A 24,571-nucleotide genomic window follows, 5' to 3' on the forward strand; every position below is an offset into this window, starting at 1 on the left:
CTACAGTTCCCACCATCACTGACTACTGGTCCTGTTAGCTAGGGATCATGGGAGTTGTAGGCCAAAACATCTGGAGGGGTGCAGTTTGGGGATGCCTGGCATAGGCAGAGCATAGTAAGTGGGCATAGGCAGTTCCAGTCTTACTTGGAAGGCCCAATTAACTCAGTTGAGGACACACCAGATGCTGAGTACCAGGTGCCATGTACTTCCCTTTTGTACATGTATGATGCTGGTTTGGCTACATAAGGATCCACCTCTGGAGAACTGTGTTTGCTGTTAGTATAAATAGGGATGCTAAATGGAACCTCCACAGTCAGAGGCTATCTACCTTTGTACTGGACACTTGGACAAAAGAAAAAAGGAGGAACACAGAAAACTGCCCTACTGAGTCACACCAGTGATCCCCATCATGCTCAGTATTGTCTACAGGTGACTGGCAGCAGCTTTTCTTAGGGTTTCAAGGATGGCTGGTTTCCAGCCCAAGGCCAGCGATTGAACCCGGGACCTTCTGCATGCAAAGCACATATACCCCTCTAATCCACCCCGAGGGCCAAAATCATTGAAATTGAATAGGAGGGGGGGATCCAAGGGGTTCCCAGAGGCTAGTCTGAGTTCCGGAGCGGGCGGCGAAAGGGAGACGCTTTGCAGGACCAGACGGCTCTGACTCGCAAGGCTCTCTCGTCGCCGCGCATGACCCTTCCGAAAGATCAGCTACCGGACGCTCAGGGCCAGCTCTCTGCAACACCAAAATCCTCCACCCCAAGCGCTTCTGAGTGGCCTGTGGGTCTTCAATGCGCTGGGCGGGGCCCGCACGGAGGCGGAGGCGGCGGAAAATATCCTGCCCCGCCCAGCCCAGCCCAGCGCTCCCTCCCTCTCTCCCTCTTTTCTTCTTCTCTTCTTCCTCTCAGCTCAGCTCAGTTCGGACCGGCCCACTCGTATCTTACTTCGGTGGGTTGGAATCAGCTTGAGCTCCTTTTTGCTTTTCCACTGCAACCCCAGGTAAGACCCCTGAGCTGGCCGCTTGGAAGGGAGAGAGAGGGGGGCAGGGGGCGGAGAGGAGCGCAGCAGATCCGGGTTTGGGGTTGTTTTCCCCCCTCCTCGTTTCCCCACCTCCCGGCGATCTGACGTGTCGGTCCCTCCCCTCCCGGTCTGGGAGATGCTCTTGATGGGGTGGAAATTATGTGGGTTGGGGGCGAGATCTTGCTTTGGGGGGGGGGGCTTGGGTTCAGGTTCGAGCTCTGCAACTTGGAAAAAATCATCAAGGCTTCGACCACAGAGCCCCATAAAAGCGAACAGATTTATTGCGGGATAGAAGTTTTCGCGGACTCCCACGGTCCATGAGAACTAGAAGCTAGCCTTAGGCAGTCGGCGTGTGCAGCTGGGCAGGGAAGAGGCAGAGCGGGGAGGGGGTTACGCTGTACGCTTTGTGGGGGGGGGGGGTTGATACGTGGATAGGGATGATCGTTGTTTGCAGGATTCCCAGTTTAGCACTCTCTTGATCTGGGTTACTGACTCTCACACACAGCTGGGGCACCTGCCCCGTCATCGCAGGCAGCTCCTTAGCTTATCTGCAGCACTTGTCGAGGCTTCTGTGAAACAATCTGGAGCTGTCAGAAGGGTGCTGGAAGGCTAGGAGGAAGAGCGGCCAATCAAATTGCTCCCTCTGAGATTTGAGGCCGTAGGATACAAATTGCTCTTCCTTGGTCTTCCGAGGGGACTCAGAATTGCACCAAAACATTTTCTTTTTTTAGTCTCTTTTCTCTTCCTTTCTCCGCCTCCTTTCTGTTTCTTTTTATCTCCCTCACACAAGACTTCGCCACAAGAAGGAAGGAAGGTCAATAGTAAAGTTATTCTTCCTTTCTCCTGATAGGAGAACCAGGGGCTGTTCAATGAAACACTGGGGACTTTTAAGTTTAGAGAAGAGCAATGAAGCTGAATTCAGGACAGATAAAAGGAAGTCCTTCTTCACAAAGCACATAGTTAAACTATGGAACTCACTCCCACTGGAGGTAGGGAAGGGCCACCAACATGGATAGCTTTAAAAGGGGATTAGACCAGCAGTTCCCAACTCGTTCCGCCATCACTTAAAAATCACTGAGGGTCTTGGTGGATCACTTAATGATTTTTCTGCCCGTTGTAGCAGTTGCAATGTCATGGGCCGAATTATCTTCTTTTATTTCCTTCACACTGCTATTTTGCTGCATTTTATGGAATTCCAATTGTAATAGAAGAAGCAGGGGGGGGGAATTACGTGTAAAAGTTGGTATGAATAAGTAATGCGGTGGGTGTTCCATCTCCTGTCTTCACCCTGCAAATCCAGAATCATGTTGGGGAGCTCCTGAACAAACCTTGCAGACAAGAGGTTGGGAACCCTTAGAATAGATAGATGCATGGAGGATAAGGCTATTGATGGCTACTAGCCACGATGGCTATGTTCAGCCTCCACTGTTGGGAGGCAGTCAGCTTCTAAATGCCAGTTGCTAGGATCTGCAGGTGTGGAGAGTGCTATTGCATTCAGGTCCTGCTTGCGGGCTTCCCAAAAACATCTGGTTGGCCACTGTGAGAACAGGATGGTGGACTACATGGACCACTAGCCTTATCCAGCTGGGCTCTTAACGTTCCCCCTCCAATGTTAGAGGCAGTATACTACCGTACTGATTACCAGTTGCAGGGAACCATAGGAGGAGACAGTGCTGTTGAGCTTACTCTCACATCACTGTGAGAACAGGATGCTGGACTAGATGAACCACTGTCTTGGTGCAGCAGGCATTTCTTGTATTCTGTCTTGTGTTCTTTCCCACCCTTCCTGCTCCTATCCTTTTTAAGAAAAGAAAGGACGGGGAGGGAGGGAGAAGGAGCTGGATGTCCAGATTCAAAGATATATGTCCTCTGTCTAAGTTCCTTCATTTTTATTTACTCACCTTGAAAATAATCTGATGAAAGGCAGATAACGCCCCCCCCAAAAAAAACACATTCAATAAGAAAATAAATACTTGTGTAGAAGAATACATTCTGATACAGCTGTCACAGTTAAAGAAAGCTTAGATGAGTCTATTATTATTATTATTATTTCCTGCCCAGGATGGGTTACAACAATTAAAGCACAATTTTAAAAACAGTTTAAAACAACTTACAATCACAGAAACAAGGCAGGTCCTAAAAATATGCGGCTGGGGTGTCAAAAGCCAGGGTAAAGAGCTTAGTTTTAATCATAGCCAAAAAAGCACTCTTTAATATATATATATATATATATATATATATATATATATATATATATATATAGAAAAACTTTTTTCCCAATAACTTGTTTTTTTAAGAAACAAAATCACACTTTCCTTATTTTTAGAAGGTGTAATGCACAAGTTTTGCTTGGGGATGAAAAAGTGTCTTAGGTCTGAAAAGACCGGAGAACTAGACGTATGGGCATTTGTGGGATCATCCTCTGAACAGCTTAGTTTGTACTGAATTGTATTAATGTTTTTTATTATTATTATTATTATTATTTACCTTTCTATGCTGTTGTGTTTTTGATACTACAGGGGTTCTCATGTTTCTTAGTGTCTTGATGTTTTTATTGTGAGCCACTTTGAGCTCATCGTTGTTGTTGGAAAAGCAGGGTACAGATACTACATTAAACAAATCATCCAAATTGGGTATAAAAACACTGTGCTGTGCAGGGCTGACATGAGCCATGCACTCTAGCCACAGCCTTGCCCTATGTAATATAGGTATAATAATGAAAAATTCTGACTGCATTGATATGCTGGCAGGGTCATTTGATAAATGGGGGAGGGATCACATTTTTCAAAATGAAAGAACACCTGAGTTTGAAATATCATGAACCTCAGTTGTTGTTTTGCTACTCCTTTCTTTTCGAACTACACCCCCCCCCATTACAGCTGTACAACCCCCCCACCCCCACCCCCAAAAAATATTCCTGGATACTTGAACTGTGACATTTTAATGTATTTTTTAATCTTTGTTGGAAGCCGCCCAGAGTGGCTGGGGAAACCTAGCAAGATGGGCAGGGTACAAATAAATTATTGTTGTTATTATTATTATTATTATTATTATTATTATTATTATTATTATACAGGGCAGTGATCACTTTTCCAGCACGGGAGATGAGCATAAAAGCCTCAAAAGCAAACCAAGAAGTTCCTTCTCTAGAGTGCAGAAGACAAGGGGTGTTTCAACCTAGCTAGCCAGATCTGCTTTCTTAAATGTCACTCATTGTTCCGACTTAATTTCAGCTGAAAACACTGTTGGGATAGTAGCTGCAGAGGAGGTTGGTCTATTCAGGCAAATGGGGCAGTGCTCTACCAACCTGAGTCCGCTCTCAGCTGCCCCCCACTCACCTGCCCTCCTTCCTGATAAGAACCAGTCCAGGGACTCACATTGGCTGTCAGCTTCCTCTTCCGAAGCCACTACCACTTCCTCCCCATTTGCAAAGCTCAATGGGAAAGATGATGGGGGCAAAGCCAAAATGAGTTGACTCTGCCTATCATTGGCTTTGGCACTGCCTAATGTTTGGGCTTCCAGCCTTCTGGCCCAGCAGTCGCAATGGGCACCAGCCATCACTGAGTAATTTTGTGCAAAAGAAATAAGGAGAGTCAGTATCACCTGAATGTTTTGCCTCATATCTCAGGTTTTAGTGCTAGAAATTTACATTAAAAATAGAAAAGCAAGCTAGCTAGGAATTTAGGGATTATGGCACATACACGGGGATTGGGGGAGCAATTGCCCCCCTTGCCCACTCCAACAGACACCCATGATTGCCTCTTTCCACTCCCTTTCCCATTCTGGGCAATCTCATTGGGGGGGGGGTTGACATGCCAGTAATAGGAAAGGCCAGAGGAAAAAGTGGACGGAGCAATGGATGCAAATGTTGCCTTTTTACAAGTATATTAATTTTATGCATGTTCATGCACCCCTCTCTGTCTTCTATCCGGGCAAGCAAGGGGCATTTGCAGAGTTCCAAGGACACTTTCAAAAGCACTCAAGCAGAATGAGAAGCAGGGCCAGTAGGGAGGGTGACCGAGGAGGGAATGTGGCCTGGGGAGAGACCTGAGGGCTCTAGGTTTCCAATCACTTCCCTAAAAGTGGATCCGTAGATCCCTGAATCCCCAAAGATCAATAATAACTCTGCTATATTCACTATTAGAAAGGGGGGCTTTGAATCCAAAGCAGCAAAAGTTGGGGGACTTCTAAATTAAGAACTCACATGAAGCTTTTTAAAAATGTGAGCTGAGACACAGTCTGGGGTGCAAAACCTTTCTGGAAGGAAAGGTTTTGTGAATTAACAACTTCCTAAAGTTAAACCAATACTGATAATTTGTGCATAAATGTGTGTTTTATGGCTGCCACAAGACAGCGTACTTGCTAAATAGCAACCTCTCTTCTTTTTTTTAGTAAACCTGCAACCTTTTCTCCTGACGCTGCTGCTGCTGTGCATTTTAAGGGCAGCAATTAATCCAGTGCAAGACATAGAAATAACCAGTCTGATCAAGCTGGTGGCCATACGCGCATGGAAGTTTTCTTCTATACATACTTCTCTGGGTGCCCAAATGTCTGTGACCACTGTGGTTCCTCTTCCTGATCCAGCTGCCAGGCTGCACACAACAAATAACACTGTAAAAAGCCGTCATAGTCAGTGGAAAGTAGTGCATTGGAGTGAATGGGGCAGAGCCCCACCAACCTCAGTCTATCCTCAGCCAACCCCCACCTACCTGCCTTCTTACTTACATCCAGTGCAGAGAGTGACCTGGCTGCCATATTCCTCCTCCTTAGGCTCAGTGTTGCCCCTTGTAGAACTCTTTAGGGAGGAAGATGAATGCTGTGCTTGTCATTGGCTCTGGCTCTGCCTACCAGTGGCCTCTCTGCTGTCTGCCTAATGGGCACCAGACACCACTGGTAATAACACCAATCAGGAATTTGGGAGGGGGCTCGAACTAATTCTCCCATTCCCCACTCAACAAAAGTTCAGCACAATTGCTGCTTTATCTGAAAGAGCTCCCTACCTGTAGCCCTCACTACTATATGAACACACTGATGGAAGTGGGGCAGCCATTCTTTATTCAGCTTCTGGTCGGAGAAAAGCAGGCAGACAGCAACTGGTGGCCATGACAGTTGCAGTATCGCCCACCTCTTATTCTGTACAGTTGTCCCGGCCCAAAGTGCAACAGGAGTTTTGCGTTTGAAATCCATTTGCAAGTCTAGTCCTGAGGTCTGTTGCACAAGTGAAGCATGTGAATCATGGTGGTGCCTGGAGTGGAGTAGCACTGCACCCACACCAACAGACTCTCCCTCTGCATGCACACAGGCAAAACACAAAAACAAACTTTTAGAAAAGCAACAAGGAATGCCAAGGTCCATGGCTCAAATAGATACAGAATACTAACTGTAAATTAGAAGCTACTGTAGAAATCACCAGTGTTCCCGCGGGCAGAAGTGGGTGCCCATAAAGCCTCAGAATCCCCACTGCCTCTTTGATGTGAAGTAGTTTCCCTTTTCTCCCTCCAAAGGTACATAGAGTGGCAGGAGGAAGTTGGAAGAATGACTCTCTTTCCCACTTCCTCTTTCCACTCGATGTGGTTTAGAAGGCTTTGTTATGTCTGCTGGATTCAACTTTTATGCATGTCCCATGCAAAAGCAAAGCATGTGCACACACACACTTTTTCTCTTGTCTGTCTGTCTGTCTGTCACCAGGGTTGGGGTACAAGGCAGGAGGGAAAGAAATGGCCTGCGGAGGGGAGGGAGTGCTCACAGCATTTGCTCAAAAATCAAATTGTGCCCATAGCCTAAACTGATTGGGTGATAGCCTAAACACCCTTGGGTGACATCCGCTGCTGCAGATGCTCAGAAGCTATCAAATACAGAAATGTGATTCTAATCCTTGTGATCACATACATTTGAGTGTTTGGGCATAAACTGCTTTGTGAATTTAGTGAAGAGAAACATGTTCCATAGGGTGTGTGTGTGTTTGGTGTGTGTAATTACACCAGGTATCCAGTTTCTCTCATTACCCCAATAACTTTTCATTTGGGGAAGGGGATTGGTTTGAGAACCAAAATATATGATAACATCATCCATAGGAACCCATTCAGTCTTCTTTTAAATGTTTGCAGGGCTGTTTCCCCTGGCAGCCCTCCAAAATTTCAGGAGACTTTTCTTTCTAGCTGCTATAGCAGCTATGAGTCCTATCCAGCCAAATCCTCAAGAAGAGGAAGGAGAGAGAGAGAGAGAATGAGTCATTGCTGCTTGTAACTCACCCACCCACCCACCTCAAGGCTTATTATAGAAGGGGGTTCCTGATCACTGGCAGGCTCAAAATCATCACCCACTGTTAATGGGAGAAACAGGGAAACGCATGCCTACAGAAATCAAAACTTCCCTCTGAGAGTTCTGCCCTCCTCTGAGCCTGAAGAGAAGGTGGGAGCTGACAGCCAGTGCCACTTCCTAAACTGGTTGCAAGTAAGAAGGGCAGTGTGGGGCCAGACAGTTGGTGGGGCAGTGCCCTGTTTGCCCCAGTGGACCAACCTCCATTGAGTGACTGGCAGTCTCACCCCTTTTAACAGCTGGATTCTGAACACAACTGCACCATACCTCAAGGGCAGTGGGCACAGACAGACATAGGGAGGAAATGAGGATAGGCCCTTTGGCAGTGTTTACGCTGAAAGTAATTGCAGTGTGCAGATGCTAGAGTCATCGCCATAGGGATGGGATGAGGTGCAATTATTCCAGGCGGGGTGGGGGTGGGGAGAGAGAGAAACAGGCACACCCGATCAAACAGTAAGCTTGGTAGCTGTTCCATGATTCCAAGCTCTGATATGCATCAGACTGCATGCTTGGTTACAGGAAGGGGGTGAAATATTTCTTCGTATGAGGGGCGGTGGAAAAACATATCAGAGTTACTTTGAGAATATTTTGTGGTTTACAAGATTAAAGAGTGAGGTTGCTGTCAGGCTGGGCTGTTCCGTTCCTCTCATATTTTGGGGCAGCCTATAATATGACCTGCTTTCTTTGCATCCAAAAGTGCTTAAGCGAGAGTGTTCATCTTTGAAAACCCAGGGCTACAGACTCTCATTGTGTCAGGGCACATTTCTGGGTTGCCAAGGTAATAGTGCTTTTTTTCTTTAAAAAATATATGTTTAGGGGTACTCTCATTTTGACTCAAGAAAATCACCATTTTATAGTCCAAATTGGGAAAAATAAATACAGTAAATAGACAAAAGTACAAAGATTCACAAAATGTTTAGGGGTATGCATTCCCCTGCATTCCCCCCCCCCCTAGGAAAACTGCAAGAAGCGAAGTTACAGAGAAGCAGGCAGAGTGCCTTCTCAGTAATGGCGCCCGCCCTGTGGAATGCCCTCCCATCAGATGTCAAAGAAATAAACAACTACCCATATATTCCAGCGTATAAGAGGACTGGGCGTATAACTTATGAGAAGATTTTCCTGGGTTAAAAAGTAGTCTTATACGCAGGAATATACAGTACAGTATATGACATTTAGAAGACATCTGAAGGCAGCCCTGTTTAGGGAAGTTTTTAGTGACTGATGTTTTAATGTACAGTATCTTTTGTTGGAAGCCGCCCAGAGTGGCTGGGGAAACCCAGCCAGATGGGCGGAGTAGAAATCATAAATAATAATAATTGTAGTAGTAGTAATACTGGAGCATTGGTAGTATAAATGGATTTTAGCAGGGAGTTATGGGACATGCATTGATTGTAAAAGAAGCAGTATGTCTGCCCCAGAACATTTGCCAAGCAGAAACAGTGGAGTGATTTTTAACTGCCCCAATATGATCAAGCACCCAGCACATCATGAATGTACATTCAAAACGATGTCTCAAGGGACCCTTGCTCTATTAATCATATGGGTTTCAGTCAAATTATTAATGATAATATGCATTCTTTGTAAGCACTTGTATTAAAAATAATAATTGGATAACCCTTTTAATCAATTAAGGCTGCAGTCCTTCCTAAGCATCAAACATATTGAACTTGACAGGATTTACTTCTTCATAGACATGTGCAGGATTAAGCTGCAAGGATGCAGTTCTGTGGACTATGAGTTAAATCTTATTGAAATCATACATGTTTTTGAGTAAGCATGCCTAGCATCACCCTGTCAATGTTTCTTTCTGGAAGCAAACCCCAAAGAAGGACTTAACTTCTGAATAAACATGCATAGGATTGCATTGTCAAGTGAATTTATAAATTTACGCAGCTGCATTGTCATATCTACTCAAAAAGATAGATTGAGTGTCAAGCAAGGTATGTTTCCAGTTTTAATCTAGGACTCTAAACACACACACACACACACACACACACACACACACACACACACACACACCACTTCCCTGCATTATCAACTGTTTTGGGGAAGCTGTTCTAGAATCTAGGAATAAAAATCTGCAGGGCTGCAGTTAAAGTCGCATAAAGAGAAGCATTTATTTTTTCTTTGCTGGTGGTTTTCCCCCTCTCTCCTCCTTTGTCTTTGCTTTGCCTCCTCTTCTTGGTGTGCCACCAGCTGACCAGAGGGCGGAACAGCTGATGGAGAGATGAATGGCAAATCCTTGTTTCCTACTGGTTTTATGACCAATTCTGGCTGTCTGCCAAAAGCTGGTAAAAATAGCCCAGAAGCACTTGAATGCCAGGAACATAAAGGGGGTTACTTGAATGCACTTTTAGATTAGGGCTATAAGCTTGGGATTTTTTCTTTTACCTATAAGCACGTTAATGAAAGCTGTCTTTTTGGATCCAGTCTGTACACTCACAAAATGAGGCTCTGTGCAATATAAATCACTGGGGTTGTTTCCATGCTAGTCATATCCAGAGCAGACCTGCTGAAAATAATGGATATTATTATTAGAATTCATTGGAATTCCTATTAGATTCATTGATTTAAGTGAGTATTCTCTGAGTAGGACTTAATTGGTCTTCTATTGGTGGGATGGTGATGGGGAGTGGCCCTCCAGTCCTTTGTGCCTGGCCCTCGGAATACTTCCCAGGCCACGTTCTGCCCCAAGTGTTTTTGCCTAGATGGAATATGTCCTTGGTCTCCGATAATGCTTCTTGCTTGTCTGGATGGAGGAGAGACAGGAAGTGTGAAAGTATGTGCAGAAACTCACCTACTGTACAAAGGTGAAATTTACATTTGTTGCTCTGACCACTTTTGCCTCTGGCTGTACCCAACACTGGCATGTGACCCCTGGAACGTTGCCCAGAAGGGAATGTGGCCCTTGGGCTAAGGAAATAAAAGGTTCTCCACTGCTACATTACCGGAATGTGGCCTGATCAAAGAGAGAGAGAAGGAAGGAAGGAAGGAAGGAAGGAAGGAAGGAAGGAAGGAAGGAAGGAAGGAAGGAAGGAAGGAAGGAAGGAAGGGACTATGTAAAGTACTACACTTGGGCAAAAAAAATGAAAGGCACAAATACAGGAGGGGTGACACCTGGCTTGAGAGCAGTACATGTGGAAAGGATCTAGGAGTCCTGGTAGACCACAAACTTGACATGAGTCAACAGTGTGATGCAGCAGCTAAAAAAACCAATGCAATTCTGGGCTGCATCAATAGGAGTATAACGTCTAGATCAAGGGAAGTAATAATACTACTGTATTCCGCTCTGATCAGACCTCACCTGGAATACTGTGTCCAGTTCTGGGCACCACAGTTCAACAAGGATACTGACAAGCTGAAACGTGTCCAGAGGAGGGCAACCAAAATGGTCAAAGGCCTGGAAACAATGCCTTATGAGGAACGGCTTAGGGAGCTAGGTATGTTTAGCCTGGAGAAGAGAAGGTTAATGGGTGATATGATAGCCATGTTCAAATATATAAAAGGATGTCATATAGAGGAGGGTGAAAGGTTGTTTTCTGCTGATCCAGAGAAGCGAACACGGAGCAATGGATTCAAGCTACAAGAAAGAAGCTTCCACCTAAACATTAGGAAGAACTTCCTGACATTAGGACTGTTCGACAGTGGAATTTGCTGCCAAGGAGTGTAGTGGCGTCTCCTTCTTTGGAGGTCTTTAAGCAGAGGCTTGACAGCCATATGTCAATAATGTTTTGATTGTGTTTCGTGTTTGGCAGGGGGTTGGACTGGATGGCCCTTGTGGTCTCTTCCAACTCTATGATTCTATGATTCTATCTATACATATCATAAATAGAAGCCCAAATGCATGTTTGGGTTACAGATGTGTTTCAGCTCTGAAAAAATTTAAGACTACTGTTAGTAAATAATGTAGAAATCTGCAAGAGAAAAAAAATCAAATTTAAAATGTAGCAACTTAAATTTTATTTAAAATGTTTCCTAGGGAGTGTTATTTTTTTAAAAAAAGTTATGGGGATGACTTGTGTCAAAGACGCCAAGGTAGGACACAAGACCTACTTTAAATAAGCTTCTTGGAATGTTAACTCGCTTCTTCTTTTTGGTATGTTATGAATCAATCTTAACTTTTGCTAACCACAGACTCTCCAACTTCCACTCCCAACTTCGCCCCCTTTCTATGCAGTTGTACTTTGTCTCCCTTCCCTGATCATCTAAATTTCTCTCCCCCCTCCTCCAATTTTCGAAACCTACTTATATGCATGATTGAACACTTTGTCCTTGGGCATGCCTGGGGAGAGGGAGGCAATTTCTTATTCAAAGAAACAATGTGGGGGTGAGTTGGGGGTGGGGAGATGTATCCTGGTACCATTCTGGGCCCCTGGCAATAGATCTGTGGTTGTCCCCTCTCTTCTCTGCCCCATACATAAACACATAGCGTGACTGCTGCAGGACCAGGCACCCTATCCCTCTGGGTTTTTGTGTTGTGCAAGAGAATTGCAACATTTTTATTTTATTTGTAAATACATGCATTTGCTCCACATCTTCCAATGTGTCCAGGCCCAAAACCAGGATGCACATCTTCCAGGCCACACGCCCAGGTGAGTCACATAACCTGCATGAGATCACAGCCCTGGAAGAAGCACTTTTCTCAGGTCCAGATCACGGCACCCAAAATAGCCGCTTTGCACTCACGTGAAAAAATGGGGTGCCCTGGATTTCCTGGGACAGATGTTTCCCGGGGGTATGTTACTGCTATTCATAAAGTATATCAGAGCAGTTTACAACAATTATTAAAGCCATATAGTAAAAACCGTATAAAAAATTACAATCCGAAACCAGATAACTATTATGGAAATATGTACTCTTCATGCCCTGCACAAACCTGACAGAATGGAAGAGATTTTTAATCAGGCATTTAAAAGTTGAAACCAAAGGTGCCTGCTGAATCTCTGTTGGCAGAATTCTGCTCCAGTTGAAGCTTCCAAACATGTTGACTATTGGAGCCAACCCTGCTGAATAAGAACAGGGATTATCCTATTATTAGGTTTATATCCTGCCCTTCATCCGGAAGGAGCCCAGTACCACAAACATGTCAGTAATAATAATATTATTAAAAATAGTGTTAAATTAGTTAACAATATTCTCTCAGCTAGTGATTTCAGGGTTCTCAGGACCAGAGTCTTTCAGCCATCAAATGCCTAGGTAAACAGGAGTGTTTTAAACTTTCTCCTTAAAGTCCATAATGAGGACAGATGCACCTCACCAGGGAGGGTATTCCACAAATGGAGAGCCACTACCGAGAAGACCTTGGCACAGGTAAATAAATTCCCAGTAATACTGACCAAAGGCAGGAATGTGGTAAGGATGGGAAATGAGATAAGCAAACCCTGCCTGAGCTTGTTGGAACGAGACTGGAAATTTTGACTAGAGGGGAAAACGCAGGCATGCTGAACCTGTTTGTGTGCCCCGTAAATCAAATCTCAGTTGAAATGAGTTTGCCTCAGGCTTGCAACATGGTATGCAAAAGCAAGCCTGCATTCTTCCTAAGCCCAACTGCAACCTAATTTTGAACCATGCTTACGCAGACCTCTGAATCGATACCAGCTTAATGTTTAAGTGAATATGCATAGGATTTCGGAGCCTTAGAAGGATGCAAGCCCATACCAGACGCTACTGTACATCTTATTTAAAAATGATTCAGCAGCGCATAGACAATCTGTGCATCAACTTGTATCAAGAATACACCACTTGAAGATAAGTGACTCAGCAATTGCATAGCCCCTATTGGAGCCCTCCTCATGGGTGAGAGAAGACAGAACCAGCTGCAAAAATGATCTCAACATAATTTATGGAATTCCCTTCCCACGGAGGTGCACTGAGTATCTTCATTGTGTAACTTCCATTGCATGCTGAAGATGCATCTCTTTACCCTGGCATTTGACAACTGAGATACGTTAATAGTACAGTAAATTGTTCTAACTGATTTTGTGTTGATTTTGGTAACCTGCCCTTATGGCGAAGGGCAAGTGAGTAACAACAACAACAACAACAACAACAACAACAACAACAACAACAGCAACAACGGCTTGCAACCACTGTACTGCTAGTTACCATTTAGAGAGCAGTATATGGCAAACAGCTATACAATTTTTTCAGGGGATTTGAGCTCATGATCCCCTATGTGAAGTTGGCAGTTCTTGTTCCCATTTCACACAGGGAGAACTGGAGGCTGGATGCCAACTTCTTTTAACAGCATACAATTAATCTATAGCTGAATTAGGGGTTGAATGCAACACCAACACCACTACCTAGTTCTTGCCTTCCTAACTCAATTGCCCCTCATTTTAGATATATTTTTAAAGCCGATAAGGTAGCCACAGCTAATAAAAGTAAGATTTCAATCTTGATCTCACTTGCGCAGATGGCATGTTCTCCACACTTAATCTCTCTCACACCCACACACCACTCAGAGGTCTCCTTTCTAGACTCCCGAGTATGTGATCAGTGCAAAAAGCTGCTTCACCCAAGGCAAGAGACTTGAATGGGAGCCACCTCTTTGGAGGTGCAAATCCCCTGGATTTTTGTAAACAAGTTATGAATTGCAGGTGTGCCTATTTTGCTGAGTGCATATAAGCACTTAGGAAATAGGGGCACAGTTTGCTCATTCATTCATATGTGCCTTAAGAGTTAGAACCTTGATTTCCGTCTGCTGGGCATAGAAACATAGGAAGCTGCCTTATACAGACTCTGGCCATTAGTCCACCCAGCTCAGTACTGTCTATAGTAACTAGCAGTGGCTCTCCAGGGTTTCAGGCAGGGGACATTTCCAGTCGTACCTGGAGATGCTGGAAATCAAACGGGGTGTGTGTGTATGGGGGGGGGTCTTCAGTAAGGCCAGTAATGGGAGACCCATTTCCTTTGAAAGTTCACTTGTTCACATCTCCTGTGGCAGTGGAGGCTGTTCTGTTTAGGCAAGTGGGGCTCTGCTGCACCAACCTTAGTCTGCCCCAAGCCAGACCCTGCCCCATGCAGGATTCATTCAGTTTCCCACATGGCAGTGATTTGCTTGTAGGGAGTTTCAGCTTCTGCCAAGTGGCCCTGATAATAATAGTCAAGATCACACAGAAGAAAGGAGGGGAGGAATTTGATCACTCTCTTGTCCATCTTTGGGCTTCATTTTGTAGTTTCCCAATTGTTGGGGATGACCGCAGGCACTTCCCCTGAGGCTCAGTTTAACTGGAAACAGAGTTATAAACCAGGGAGGCGTGGCTTGGATCAGTGTCGCAACCTCCCTTGGCCATCCTGAGTGCAGTCAGTGGAAGGGAAACTTCTTCTTCTGTGAGTTGATACTGGAGGCAGGGAGCTTTCTTTTGGCTTAGCAGCTTCCCAGTGCAAGGGGGGGGGGAAATAACCTAGAAGCGGCAGATGGAAGAAGACAAATCAAAGGAAAGCAAAGGTTTAGCAAGTAAGGGCTAATTGGAAAATTTAGAAACAAGAATTGCTCTTCTGGATCTATCATCCAGTTTCCAAACTTGCTGGGTTGATGCCTTTGGGTACAAGATTGATTCCCATCCCCAGGGATTTGCCCCCAGCTTCTACTTCATCAAGGTATACTGTCCCTGTATGTGGAGGTTTCACCACTTTTCCACTAAGCGTTATTGATAGGGTCTTAGGTCCATGGTTTGTTGGTTTTTGTTTTTAAAGTCACAGCATCTCAGCTCATGACCATCTGGCGGATTCCACAAATTAATAGTGTGGGAAGAATGAACCTGTCATTTTTGGTTTCTCTCAGTTTCTCCTTTGTCCAGTCTTCGGTTTGGTCCTCCACGTGGCCACATCAGTTGTGCATGTTTGTTTTTAAAGTCCTCATGAAAATCCCCCAGCATTTTAGTGTCATTTTTTTCCTAATGCACACACACACACACACACACACACACACACACACACACACACACCAAGCAATTTCCCATAATATAAGGCATTTTTTGTTTGTTGCTTTCCATAATATATTCATTTGGATACACACCTTCCTGTAATATTTACATTTTTCTAAACATTTGGCTGGAGAATCGCATTGCAAAATCCAGATAAGTGTGTGTTGTGAATGAAAGGTGTGTTTTGGTTCTGTAGATCAAGCTGCTGTGTTCTTAACAGCAGGGCAGGCAGTTTTTTTCTGGTCACTGGGCACCCCTAAGATCCTATTACTGTCATATAAGAACATAAGAAAAAGCCCATTGGATAAACAAATGGCCCATGTAATTCACCATCCTTTTCTCACTGTGGCCAGCCAGGTGCCTGTGGGAAGCCTGCAAGCAGCACCTGAGCACAAGAGCAGCCCTCTCCCCTCCTGTGGTTTCCAGCCACTGGTATTCGGAAGCATACTGGTTCCAACCATGGAGGCACATCAAATTCCAAAATAGTTCCACCAAGAAGAAGAAGAAGAAGAAGAGAAGAGTTTGGATTTGATATTCCGCTTTATCACTACCCGGAGGAGTCTCAAAGCAGCTAACATTCTCCTTTCCCTTCCTCCCCCACAACAAACACTCTGTGAGGTGAGTGAGGCTGAGAGACTTCAGAGAAGTGTGACTAGCCCAAGGTCACCCAGCAGCTGCATGTGGAGGAGCGGAGACACGAACCCGGTTCCCCAGATTACGAGTCTACCACTCTTAACCACTACACCACACTGGCCAAAATAAATAAATGCCCTCTCCTTTGAAATAAAAGAAACATTTAGTTAAACTGTGAGCCCATACACTTCTTAGGCATTTGTAGCTCAAAATAACCAGCTTCCCAGCCAGGATGTCTGAACGATTTACTCACTCGCTATAAGCAGACCAGCAAGTGGCTATGTTTTGTTGCAAACTTCCCTGTGTGCCAATCTCTGGAAGAATGGTGAAATATAAAAACTCTGAAATAAATATTTACAAGCTTTGATTAAACCAACTTGTTTCTGCCCAGGCTGAGTGTGAACTTTGACGCAGCAGTGGCTGGTTTTCAGGGGAGAAGCCTATTCATTTGGAGGTCACCATTGCCAGTAGGTCTTCTCCAGTGGTGCAGTCCCAAAGGGGAAGCACCAAAGTTGTTCCTTCAGAGTGTGATGATGAGGATTAGGGCACTCCTGCGAGGGTGAATGCTTCTGGATGGGCTTGGCTCCTAGGTGAGAGGCTGGAGCAGTTGGGGAGAGTGAAGGAGTTAACTTGGCTTCTTCTAAGTGAGAAGTGGAATTCTGGGGAGCTGCATCTGTGCCAAGAGCATGTATAATATAACCTTTTCAGCATTTCAGGCAGGGAGTCTCTCCCATTCCTACCTAGAGATGCCAGGAATTGAACTTGGGACCTTTTGCATGCTTAGCAGATGCCCTGCCACTGAGCATCAAGTCTTCCCCAAATTGAAATCAATGGGCTTGAGCATTCCTGTTTCTGCATTGAGTCAGGCTGACAAGGGTGCAAAGGATGAAAAATAATCTGGTCCAGTTGTCCAGGGTGCATGGAAATTACATTAAATTGCTGTCCTATTGCATTGCTTTAAGGGCAAACAGACGTCTTTGAAGGATTCAGAATCGAATCCACAAGAGACCAAGCCTTATCCTTACTTCTCAGATAAAAATAGAGCTATGCAAGAAGGAGTGAGAGAGGAGAGAGACTAGAAACCCAGAGGCGTTGGTGATTATTAGCAAGAGGGCTGTGAAAAGTCCATACCAAAACTGAAAATTCTGTGCCAAGGGATCCCATATTCCACCTCAGTAAAAGTGGAATTCTGTGAGACCTGTACTGTATGTCGAATCATAGAAAGGGGGGGGGATTGATCCTTGGAGAACCATAGCCCCGTTTTCTGCTGGAACTCCTTCTCATAGATTTTCTCAGACATTACCACAACACATTCATTTGCATGTGCCTTATGGACCAGAAACTTGATTTCTCCCTGTGTGTGGCTGTATGCTGCAGGAAGCTTTCTCAAAGGAGAAAACAATTGGCAATAATAAAAGTTTCTGTATGTTTGATCGCTTCTTCATTCATTCATGTACGCTTTAAGGGCTAAAAGTTTAACTTCTGTCTGCTGTGCTTGGGAAGCAGCCTTATACCGAGTTAGACTATTAGTGCACCTACCTCAGGATTGTCTACACTGACTGGCAGAGGCCCTTTCCCCATCTGTTAAAGGAACAGAGTGGCTAGAAATTGGCTGTTCTAAAGACTTATGCATGTTTCCTTCTGGTTGCTCCTTTCCTGAGAATTTTTAATCACTGCTTGCCAACCCTGAATAGGCTGCATTCCCCAGTCTTGCTTGGAAATAACACACTGTCCCTGGAGGTGGTTGGAGAGAGTGACTGTAGTTCCTGATCATCTTATACCACCATCCGGCCAAGTTTGACACAGCTGACCAACCAAGTTTGTGAGGAATGACCTGGTATTGCAAATAGGGAAACATGGTCATCAACACTGCTTTGCAAGCCTGCGGCTGCCTCATCTCAGGACTGAGGAAACAGTTCAGATTCCTGTCTGCCAGGGCTCAGCCAGGTTTTAAGTGCTGGCCAGTTAGGTGCTTGGGGTGATATTTTACCAGCTCCACATAGTCTTCCTCTGTGCAGATCATGAAATATTTTGGAGATCAAGCTGGCAGGGCATTTTCTAAACCACTGTTTCCCAAACTCCTGATAGCTGAGCTACATTTTAAAAACACAGACACACACAAAATGAATTAAAATGGGGGAGGAGGGCTCACTTGTACACTAGGTGGGGGGAGGTTTACTTCTTTAGAGAAAATAACCTGCCCTCAAAGGAGCCCACCCTTTGGCGTGTCTCTGCTTGAGTCACTGTTATGGACATGCCACTTGAAGCATTGGTGCATGCAGAGATGCAACAGAGAGCTACCTCTGTGACAGAATAATTCTGCTAAGTGCCTGCATTGGAACTAGTTGAATTATTTAATCCTGCCCAGAATTATCTGCTCTGAGTAGAGGCTGACTAAAAGGAAGGAGGTACAAAACAGAGACTCCTAGACCCAACTGCAAAAATCCTGAATGATTCAGACGCATCTCAGCCCTGGAAACTTCAGCTGTCTTTGCAAAGCTGTCACAGAGGAGAGTGCAGTAAAACCACTTGCCCATATTAGGAACTTGTGAGTGAGGCTTTAGGAAACTTATCTGAGAGAGGGTGCATTTTAAACACACATGCTTAGTAAGTGTTTCCACCAAACTGGGAGAGCTGGGAAGGAGTATTCCAGCTGCTAAATTCAACCCCAAGTGCTGGATAGACAACACTGAGAATGGGTTGGTAGCATAGATGCTAAGTAGCTCATGTCCCTCCCCCCCCCTAAAATATTTTGGGATGAGTTGTGGAGGAAGCTGAGCACAGAGCTGAGAGTGACGCAGTATGGATTCAGTGGCTGGCAGCTGCTCCTTCTGCCGCAGAGGGAAAAGAGCAGCCTTGGGCTGATGGCTGTGGTAGGAGGAGGAGGTTGAGCACCAGAGAGAAGAAGCTGCCAGCCATTGAAGGTGGGCTGTTGCCCTCTGACTCCTCCCAGCACCCCTGCATCACATGCATGTCATATATGCATCATCGTGTCCCTCCCCCCATCTTCAACTCAAGCTGGCGCCTCTGGATGATATATGTTTCTGATTTGAAAAGGTTTCTCCTTGTTGCAGAATGTCAAGGCTCAGAGAAAACAAGGGATATATTGGTGGACACTGTGACATTGTGGGTTAATTATGGCCAATTCCCATTGTCTCTCCCTCTCTTTTGCTTTTGGAATCTAGATACATCAGAACCTCCCATTTTGTGCTTCTAAGCCTTTCCTTCATTATGTGCCGTCACAATTTTGCAACCAAAACCCTCATTCTGAAACAACATTGGACTCCCTCTTTGTATAACATTCCTAAAAGCTGCAAATCTGTTTAGATTTGCAACAGCTCATCAGTTCTCTGTGTGCATACTGTCTCTCTGTGGGATTTGCCTGTCTATCCTATCCTGTTTTTGTTTTAATTTAAGTTTCTGACTCGGGAGTAAAATACTTAACAAAATCTGAATGGTAGGGCTGAAGCACTACCTCCTTCCCTACCGACTCTCTCAGGTACTAAGATAAACAGTGGGGGCCTTCTTGGTAGTTCTGCTGCCCCCATAAAAGGGCATTCATTATGGCAGCCCCTAAACCCTGGCACCCCTTTCCCACAGAGGTCCACCTGGCACCTTCGTTATATAAGTTTTGTTCATTGGTGCACCTCTTTACCCTGACCTTTGATACCAGAAATGTATATACTTTTGAAGCCACCCTGTTCTTAGGATTGTAAATTGTTTTTTTTAAAATAATTTTTATTCAATTTTTCCAATTAACAACAAATTAAAACAAAAAACAATCTTTTATATAAAACATCTTATATTTTCCTCTTTCACCTTGCTCTGCTGAGCTGTGACTCCCCCCCCCTCCCTTCATGCGGGTTTCTTATTAACTCCATTTTTTGCAGTTCCTTATTGTCTTTTTTTCAATCAATTCGTAGGATTTATTTAAATCCTGCAAGTGTTTTTAAACTTCTACAATTTTTCTCCATATAGTCCACATATTTACTCCAGTCTTTTTGGAACCTTGTCTCTCCTTGGTCTCGGATTTTGCAAGTCAGTCTAGCTAATTCAGCATAGTCCATCATTTTCATCTGCCACTCTTCAATTGTTGGTAGTTCCTGAAGTTTCCATTTTTTGGCTAACAATGTCCTAGCCGCGGTTGTCGCATACATAAACAGTACTTGATCCTCTTTTCTAATCTCTCCTCCCATAATCCCTAACAAAAATGCCTCCGGTTTTTTTGGAAAGGTGTATTTAAACATCTTTTTCAATTCATTATATAACATCTCCCAAAATCTTTTAACTTTGTCGCATGTCCACCACATATGATAAAATTCCCCATCTTTCTCTTTACACTTCCAGCATGCTTTACCACTCATTCTGTACATTTTAGCCAATTTTACTGGAGTTAAATACCATCTATACATCATCTTATATACATTTTCTTTCAGGGCAGTACATGCTGAAAATCTCAAAGTTTGGTTCCATAGTTTCAACCACACGTCATATTCAATATTATGCCCAAAATCCTTTGCCGATTTTATCATCACCTCTTTTGTCAATTCATCTTTTGTATACCATTCTAACAACAAATCATACATTTTTGACAGAAGCTTTGTTTTACCCTCTAACACTTCTATTTGAAATTTGGACCTTTTATCCTCGAAGCCCATTTTTCTATCATCTCTGAGTACATCGTTTATTTGGTGATATTGTATCCATCCTAGGATTGTAAATTGTTTTAACGGATTTCAGTGTTGTATTTTTAAATTGCTGTAACCCTCTCTGGGACTGCACAGAGAAGAGTGGCTACTGTTAATAATAATAATTATAATTATAACAACTCTTGCGCAACAAACCCTTTAAAAAAATCCAGACTTTTTGCATTAAGGAAAGCGATGAGAAAATGCACTGGAATGTGTGGTATAACAATTGCTTGATGTGATGTTGTCTATGCTCCCGCAAGCAAATCAGAATGAATGGTCAAGAAACAGCCAGAGTTATCTAACCTTCCTGCAAATGTTGCACAATAAATAAATAAATCAGGATGAATGCTCAGTAAACAGGTCATCTTTAAGTGACTCTAGGAACTGTGATCATACTTCCCCTCCTCCCCCTACCCAAAAAGATATTGATTGTAATTTCGCCAGGGTGCTGGGCATGTGTGTTTCCAGATAACATTGCAAGTGGAGGAACCAGACCATAGCTGCCAGTTCCCCATTCCCGTCCGTATAGCTGACTTTGAACTTTGTGCTTAATTGACAAGTTTGATTCCTTTCTCAATTTGTTCAGAGGGTGGATTTCCTCTGTGGTTGGCTGACTCAGTGAGCTCCTAGCTATGACTGTGGTTTTAGGGTGTGTCCCTCGGACAGCTTTTGCTGTTGTACTAGGCTGTTTGCTTAGGCTCTAGACCAGGGATCAGCAAACTTTTTCAGCAGGGGGCCAGTCCAATGTCCCTCAGACCTTGGAGGGGCGGATTATATATTTTTTGGGGGGGGGGATGAATGAATTCCTAGGCCCCACAAATAACCCAGAGATGCATTTTAAATAAAAGGTCACATTCTACTCATGTAAAAACACCTTGATTCCAGGAACCATCCATGGGCCAGATTTAGAAGGTGATTGGGCCGGACCCGACCACCGGGCCTTAGTTTGCTACCCATGCTCTAAACCAGGCATTCCCAAACTGCGGCCCTCCAGATGTTTTGGCCTACAACTCCCATGATCCCTAACTAAGAGGACCAGTGGTCAGGGATGATGGGAATTGTAATCCAAAACATCTGGAGGGCCAAAGTTTGGGGATGCCTGCTCTAAACCCTTTAAACCAGAGGGCACTATGTATGGGGTTATTTAGAGTTTTGTTCTGGTTTTTGGGTTGTTGTTTTTTTGTTTAGTGAAGGCAGGGGAGAACACAGGTGTATAAAATTATGCCGTGCGCAGAGAAAGTGTCTAGAGGAAAAGTTTCTCTCCCCCTCTTGTAACACTAAACTTAGGGGCATCCAATGTAGCTGAATGTTGGAAGATTCTGCAAAGATAAAAAAAGAAAGCACTTATTTACACAGGTTGGTGTTGGTCTGCCGTAGTCGGTACAAAATAAAAAAATTCCTTCCAGTAGCACCTTAGAGACCAACTAAGTTTGTCATTGGTATGAGCTTTCATGTGCATGCACACTTCTTCAGATACACTGAAACAGAAGTCACCAGACCCTTATACAGGTGAAACTCGGAAAATTAGAATATCGTTGAAAAGTGCATTTATTTCAGTAATGCAACTTATTATTTTTAATTTTTCTTTTAATTTTTACAAATGCTTTCTTTTGGAAATTCCACAGTAATAAAACAAATAGTTACAATAATACAAAAATAAACATCGCTATTACATTTCATTAATTACATTCCATTTATAATTGACCAGCCTAACAGCAAATAATTACAATTGCAACAAATAAAAGGCTCTTGACATATCTTGCTTTGCATGTCATGCATCTATCTCATATATTGGTTTCACCTTTTAAGTTGCATTACTGAAATAAATGCACTTTTCGACTTTATTCTAATTTTCCAAGTTTCACCTGTATATACCGTAGTGAGAGTGTGGGGAGGGGGATTACTCAGAAGGTTTACCACAGCCAATCACCCATTCCCACCACCCTTCTGAGCAATACCCCTCCCTACCCTCTCACTATATATAAGGGTCTGGTGACTTCTGTTTCAGTGTATCTGAAGAAGTGTGCATGCACACGAAAACTCATACCAATGACAAACTTAGTTGGTCTCTAAGGTGCCACTGGAAGGAATTTTTAAAACTTATTTACACAGCTCATAGTTAAACCATGGGACTTGCTCCCACAAGAGGCAGCCATGGCTTTAAAAGAGGATTGGACAAATTCATGGAGGAGGCTAAAGCTACTCTCCACAATGGCTATTATGCTGTGTCCCCACTGTCAGAGGCTATGGTCCTCCCCAGTACCTGTTGGTGGAAATCACAAGTGGACAAAATGCTGTTGCACTCAGGTCCTGTTTGTGGATGCTTCCCATCTGGTTGGTCATTGGGAAAGCCAATTGCTGGACTAGATGGGCCACTGGCCTCACCTAACAGCAGGACTATTCTGAAGTTTTTCGTTCTACATTCTTATCACAATAGGTTTTTATTCTGAAAACTGTTTGAAACTGCAATAACAAAACCTCTTTTTTGTGTGTACCTTTGGTGCTGAAATCGATAAATAGTCTTTGCGTGCCCTCTGCTGGTCTGAAGCAGAACTGAATTATTTGCAGTTGTAGCAGCTACCGGTAATTAGTTTTCAAAAGTTAAAAAACTTCACAGTTCCTCCGATGTAAAGGGTTCTGAGAATTTCAGAATGGCTGGAAGTAAGGCATAAGATAGTTAGAACCTTTTAATTAAGCCCGCTTTATGCTAAAAACACACACACAAAATAACAGCCAACAATGTATTCTACTCCATTTTGGGTGGTTAGCTGGCTGCAAATTGGTAGGATATTGCTTTTCAGTACAGTCCTGTGTGCATATACTAATAAATAAGTTCCATTAAACTCAGTTGGACTTACTCCCAGGTCCGTGCATATAGAATTGCTGCCCAGATTATTGGGAGAAAATAATAACAATAAAATGTTTATTTTATTTATTTTTATTCCACAAAATTTGTATACCACTGGCTGGGGGAACCCGGCCAGATGGGCGGGGTATAAATAATAAATTATTATTATTATTATTATTATTAATTATAAATAAATCCTCTAAATGGTCTGTGAAAAATATAAACTATAAATATACAGTAATGTATACAGTAATTTAAAAAAACCCGACATTAAAATCAAGTTGATAAGAAACCAATTGCATTTCGTTGTTTTGATATTGTGCCCTAAAATGCTTCTACAGTGGTACCTTGGGTTACAGAAGCTTCAGGTTACAGACTCCGCTAACCCAGAAATAGTACCTTGGGTTACGAACTTTGCTTCAGGATTAGAACAGAAATTGCGCGGTGGCGGCAGCAGGAGGCCCCATTAACTAAAGTGGTACCTCAGATTAAGAACAGTTTCAGGTTAAGAATGGACCTCCAGAATGAATTAAGTTCTTAACCCGAGGTACCACTGTATGTATCTTTTGGAGTCATTGTCTACCTTTTTGTCTTACCCTTACACAATTCAGTATTATTGCCACTAAATGCACTGTGAATAATAAAAAAGCAAGATGAATAAAAACATCAGTTAAAAGTATACATTACAAGTATAGCAGGCACTGAAAAGCAGGCACTGAAAAGAATACAGTGAAGGTACCTGCTTAATGTCAATAATAATATAACTTTAACGAATTATTGTTATCATATTTGTATGAATCATAGAATGATAGAGTTGGAAGAGACCACAAGGGCCATCCAGTCCAACCCCCTGCCAAGCAGGAAATACCAACAAAGCATTCCTGGCATATAGCTGTCAAGCCTCTGCTTAAAGACCTCCAAAGAAGGAGACTCCACCACACTCCATGGCAGCAAATTACCTGATGAATAATCCCATTCTTCTGCTGAAATTCTGAGTGGCATAACAGCACAGATCAGAATCAAATAATCATAGCAACCAACAATATAAAACAGATAATAATGCATTAATAATAAAATTCCCAAAGTGCAATAGCTGTTTAAAAAGTTAGATGGGTAGAGAGTAGTATAGCTTA

General features: G+C 43.6%; 1 protein-coding gene across 1 annotated transcript in view; it reads left to right on the forward strand.

Moving 5' to 3' along the window:
* Window positions 1-874: 874 nt before the first annotated feature.
* The window catches only part of GSN (gelsolin), a 66,674-nt gene continuing 42,977 nt past the window's right edge, over window positions 875-24,571 (forward strand). The window contains exon 1 of the mRNA XM_035113402.2: window positions 875-999. The gene's annotated coding sequence lies outside the window, so the exon portion shown is untranslated. The remainder of the gene's footprint in view (window positions 1,000-24,571) is intronic.

This window comes from Zootoca vivipara, chromosome Z (genome assembly GCF_963506605.1).
Source record: "Zootoca vivipara chromosome Z, rZooViv1.1, whole genome shotgun sequence".
Taxonomy (NCBI): domain Eukaryota; kingdom Metazoa; phylum Chordata; class Lepidosauria; order Squamata; family Lacertidae; genus Zootoca; species Zootoca vivipara.